Source organism: Podarcis vaucheri, assembly GCF_965113315.1.
Source record: "Podarcis vaucheri genome assembly, chromosome: 7".
In the NCBI taxonomy this organism is placed as follows: Eukaryota; Metazoa; Chordata; class Lepidosauria; order Squamata; family Lacertidae; genus Podarcis; species Podarcis vaucheri.
Genome location: NC_138765.1, coordinates 63,419,140 through 63,425,156, shown reverse-complemented (window position 1 = coordinate 63,425,156; position 6,017 = coordinate 63,419,140).

Sequence of the window (6,017 nt, the reverse complement as noted above, 5' to 3'; positions counted from 1 at the left end):
TTGCAAGACCAGCTACTGAAGCACTGTTTGATTTGCTGGCAAATAAGCCTATTAAATTTATTTGAAAGGCGGGAAGAACCAGATTTGCCCTTTGGGAGAAAAGACTCATGGCAAGTCTTTTTATTAAAGGATGTTTGTCTCCACCCGCTCTTTTGGACCACAATAGTTCCTGTGTTAAATGCTTCATGCCAACTGATGGGGGCTGCCTTTTAAATTGAACTGTTTCTTTTTCTAAGCTTTCGTGTTCTTTGGAACTAATAACATGGTAGCTCTCCTTGTGTTTTGAAGCAGTTATACTGACTGCTGGCGTGTGTCTATAATTCTTGGCACAGTCTTCTGGTTTTGTGGCCTCTGAATTTGTGTAATGGGCAATCTGGTGTGGGTTTGTCTGGTGTGTGGTATTCTCAAATCTCCTTCTTTGTTGGCCCTGCTAACTGTCTGGAGCTATAGGAAACTGGAGTCAAATAATTTCAGTACTGCCACATGTTCCCCATCCCTAATGTAAAACATTCGTATACTGCTTTTGTATTAATATAAACATGGGTGTCTACAATAGAAATAATATAAGAGAATGATGATTCTCAGCAGTCTTGCTAAACTGCAATCTCCAGGAATATTTGATGGAAGCCATGACTGTTAGAGTGTTATAATGCTAAATTTCATTTTTCTATACCTTCTCAGAATGAAATGCAGCGTTTTAAAGTACTATCTTATGACAAGGAAAGGGCTTTAAAGTATAGAGTAATACATAACTCTTTGGTAGGCAGAGTCTAAAAATACCTTTGTCACATGACAGCTGGCCTTCTTCCCTGCCAATCAAAGACAGCAGTATCATATTACCTTTTTATGTTAGTGCTGAGTATTTTTTTTTTTACGATTCATCTTTTGAATTTGAACACTTGACATTATCTCAGTAATTTGCAAGTTTGGAAGCAATATTCAACATTGTTTTGCTTCTGACAATGTTCTTTTTGATCCGTTTATTTTCCCATGCCTGGAAGCTGAAGTTCTTCTGTGTTTTCTGACTTTACTGGAGAAGAAAAATCTGTGCATGCTCCTCTTTTCAATTCTCATTCTTCCCTAGCTCCCTTTTTATTTAAACAGCAATCTTGTATTCACTGTGTGTTCTTTTATTATAACACGGGAAATCGTGATGAATGATTAGGTATTTCAAACACTAAAACTTAGGTAGATTAGCTACTTCAAATATTAGAAGTGAAAAAATATTGCAGAGGACAAGTGCATGATAATAATCAGTTAATTTAAAAAGTTGTAAATGTGTGCACCATGATAGACAGATTCCTCACAGAGGTACATCAAAGAGCTAGATGGAATAAAAAATACAGCAGTTTTAGGCCTGCGAAGGAGAGGCTGCCATGAAAGATGATGGGGCATAGGAAGCTGTCTTCTACCAAGTCAGCTACTGGTTCATCAACCCCAATCTTGTCTGCTTTGATCAGTAATGGCTCTCCAAGGTCCCAGGCAGGGGACAATGAGAGGTCAGAAAGAGAAGAGGGAGAAACTTGGGAGGAAGAGGTGTCGGAAGCTGAAGAGGTAACAGGGACTGGATCTAGACACATCAAAGAAGTGTTTCAGTTAAACGTGCTGTAAACTTTGTATGGGCAATCGGGTTGGCAAAAACGGAACTCCACAGCACCATCTTGTGTCAGTGTTATAATGCACATGTTGTTGTTGTTTAGTTGTGTCCGACTCTTCGTGACCCCATGGACCAGAGCACGCCAGGCACTCCTGTCTTCCACTGCCTCCCACAGTTTGGTCAAACTCATGTTGGTAGCTTCGAGAACACTATCCAACCACCTCGTCCTCTGTCGTCCCCTTCTCCTTGTGCCCTCAATCTTTCCCAATATCAGGATCTTTCCCAGGGAGTCTTCTCTTGAGGAGGCCAAAGTATTGGAGCCTCAGCTTCACAATCTGTCCTTCCAGTGAGCACTCAGGGCTGATTTCCTTCAGAATGGATACGTTTGATCTTGATCCATGGGACTCTCAAGAGTCTCCTCCAGCACCATAATTCAAAAGCATCAATTCTTCGGCAATCAGCCTTCTTGATTGTCCAGCTCTCACTTCCATACATCACTACTGGGAAAACCATAGCTTTAACTATACGGACCTTTGTTGGCAAGGTGATGTCTCTACTTTTTAAGATGCTGTCTAGGTTTGTCATTGCTTTTCTCCCAAGAAGCAGGCGTCTTTTAATTTCGTGGCTGCTGTCACCATCTGCAGTGATCATGGAGCCCAAGAAAGTAAAATCTCTCACTGCACATACAACGTATATAAAATGCTTTTTCTTTGCCAATGTAGTTGAGTCCAGGGTTTAGTGAGCCGGGGGAGCCCCTGGCAGAGAGAAGTGCAGAAGCAGGAGAGGAGGGTGGCCAAGAGGCAGAGATGAGTCAAGCTGCTGAAGAAGTTAGACTGCTCTCCCACTCCTGCTGCAACAAACTACCCTCCCCCTGGTCTCCCAGGACCAGAAGAGGTATGAAGAGGGAAGAGCAGAGAAAGGTGTGTCAGCAGAGTCTCAGGTTTCTATGAGAGGACCCAGAGGAGGGGGAGATTTAGGCAGCTGCAGGAAGGTGGGGGCAACCTCCACAACTGCCTTATTGGGGCAAGACCTAGTGAGAAGAACTGCTGTGCTTATTAGGCCTGGCTCCCCTGAGCAGGCCTTGTTTCGTCTAATAAAGAATTAACTTCATGTACTCCATGTGATTTATTGCTGGCTGACTCCCTGACCTTAACTTGCATACAGTTCAAAGGCAGCCAGTTTGAAATCCCACAAATTAATTGTATGCAAGGCAGAGAGCTTGAAAGCACCAGGTTTTCCTGGTGCAGAAAGAGATTTCAAGCTTTCTGCTTTGCTTACCAGGCTCACAAGATCTCAGGTGGCCTCCCAGAGCCTGGAGATTTGAAAAGCGCTCTGCCTTGCTTGTGGGGAAAGACCCATTTGGTGTGCTGGCTCCAGAGGGCAGGATTGCTCATGCAGGAGCAGTTCCGATGGGGAGGTTTGCGTAAACACGGTTTTGTGTATATGCGGCAGCCCTGGAACGTAACCCCGGCACAAGATGCGACCGTATTGCATAGACTCTCTGCAAGCGAGCCGAGCCCAATCGCTAAACAATGAATCTCTCTTTCCCATATTTATTCCTCTTGGTGCACAGCAGCGGGCAGATTATAGGAAACAGTTTTCCATTTAACCCCAAGTGGTAAGGAAATGGGTTTGCAGCTCTCCTAGTAAATTTGCACTTACCATCCGTTAATGGATGGGCTTAGGCGAGCTCCACACTGCCGGCGTTGTATAGAAACGCAGGGAGGGAGGGGGGAATTGCCTGGGAATTTGTTTTTAATTAAGCAATAAGGCTCAATGGGCTACTCCCGTCATGCAATAAAAACCACTCCCAGAGAAGGGTAGGAAGGCATTTGCTTCAGATGAGCTGCTTCAAATCACCCCCAGATTGCGATCAGATGATGACTCCCTGGAGTTAAGATTAGATGGCCCTCCCAAGAGTTGTCTTATAGCTTATAACTAAAAAGGATTCACAGCACAGAAGCTAAGTAGCTTTTGTGTTTGAAAGGAATGGAGTTAGCAGAGGGAAGAGACAGAGCAATGTGGCTCCTTGTTATAGAACTATGGAACTGTAGAGGTGGAACATGGGCTGGGTGCAGAGTAACTGTGAGTCCGTGGTGGTGCAGGGGTTAGAGTGTCGCACTAGGACCTGGGAGACCCGGGTTCAAATCCCCCACTCAGCCATGAAGCTCACTGAGTGACCTTGGGGGCCAGTCACTGTCTCTCTGCCTAAGCTACCTCACAAGGTTGTTGTGGGGATTAAATGAGGAGGGGGAGAACCATGTCAGCTTCCTTGAGCCCCATTGAGAAAAGGGTGGTAAACTCAGCTAAACCTTCCCTACTTTTAGGCAGGGTTAAGCAGGTTTGAGAAGTTAAAAGTTGGCAGGGGACCCATTATTTCTGCTAAAAGCTGATGTGACATAAACTGTGGATACACCTTTTTAAAGTACATTCAGAACACATTTCCCCTCTCAAAGAATCCTGGGTACTGTAGTTTGTTCAGGGTTGCCAGAAACTGTAACTTTGTGAACTGTAAACTACAGTGCCCAGAACTCTTTGAGGGAAAGGATGTGTTTTTAATGTGCCTTGAAGGCATGGTGTATACACAGCCTATACAGTCATACCTCGGGTTGAAGTAGCTTCGGGATGAGTATTTTCGGGTTGCGCTCCGCGGCGACCCGGAAGTAACGGAGCGCGTTACTTCCGGGTTTTGCTGCTTGTGCATGCACAGACAGTCAAAATGATGTCACACGCATGTGCGGAAGCGACGAATCGCGACCCGCAGATGCGTGGACGCAGGTTGCGTTTGCTTCAGGATGCGAACTGGGCTCCGGAACGGATCCCGTTCGCATCCAGAGGTACCACTGTAATGGTTATAACTGGGAAGACCTGAGGTGGTATTCACAGATTTCTCCCCAGTAAATGGATGGAGATATGATTCAGTGTCTTTTAGGGATTCTGGCATGGGTGGCAGATAATACTCAGAAGTGTCAAGTGTTAATAATAATAATAATAATAATAATAATAATAATAATAATAATAAATATTAACATGCCCTTCACTCTAAGCTCCCAAAGGCAGTTACAATCATTCAACCACAATTTTACAAACAGTTCAAAACAACCAGAAACCACAAAAATAAGATGGGTCCTAAAACATCTCAGGTGTCAAAGGACATGGTAAAGAGGTGTATTTTTAGCAGATGGATATACTGTGTATGTGTCCCCCCCCCCTTTATTGTCATAGTTTCTCCTAGACATATTTGGCTGACTTGTTCAATGGCACGTAAAATTGCTTTGTAATATTGCTCCAGAATTACTGGATTATTATTATTATTATTGGAAGGAAAGCATGACTTTGCGGGTAAGTTGTGCCACCTTGTGGTAGGAATACAACTGTGTGCTGCCACAATCCATTTGGCACTTTTTAATTTGCTTTTCTCCGTGCAAGCCAGTCCTATAGCCACTAAGCAAGTCATAGAAAGCGCGGTTTCTGATTGGCTGCAGGAAGCTCCTGCAGCCAATCGGGAGCTGCGGAAGCCTCATTGGATATTCAGGTTCCAAAGAACGTTGCAAACTGGAACACCCACTTCCAGGTTTGAGGCGTTCGGGAGCCAAAACGTTCGACTTGCAAGGCGTTTGGGATCCAAGCTACGACTGTATATCTCTACAATAATATATAACTTATTATACTCATTGTATTATATGTTTCTTTCCTATTGTATTTTTTGTACTTTCCTCCCTCTCTTTTTCTTTTTTCATTTTCTTTTCTATAACTGAAATTGTTGTAAAAATATTAATAATGAGAGAAAAAACACCCTATGTTTAAAAACGTCCAACGAATGAGAGTCCACCGCGTTTTGAAGGAATCCTTTCCACTATCAAGCAGTCTTACTGTCAGAAAATTCTTCCTAAGGTTTAGTTGCAATCTCCTTCCTCATAATTTGAATTTATTGGTTTGGCTCCTCCCCTCTGGAGCAGCAGAAAACAAGCTTGCTCCATCTTCCATGTGACATCACTTCAGATTTTTGAAGATGGCTGTCATATCGTCATGTAGTCTTCCTCTGGTAGCTGTTTGAAAAACTGGCTTTTTAGGAGGTGCTCTTAATTTTCAGGTGTGCGACATCCCCCCCACCTTACCTTTCATGATGATGATGATGATAAATAATTTTTATTTATACCTCGCCCTCCCCGGCCAAAACCAGGCTCAGAGCAGCTAACATAAAATGTATAACACATTAACATAAAATCAGACAATCAATTAAAATACATCCTAAAATCAAATCAGGATCGGAATAAAATCCAGTCAGATGGCAACCCACAGATTAGGGTTGGGGACCTTAAATGCTCACCAGGCCCAACTGTTTGTGCTGAACTTTTATGAGCCTGTGAGAAAAATTGGGAGGCCACTTTCATGCAAGTTCTTATGAAAGGGGAGGAGG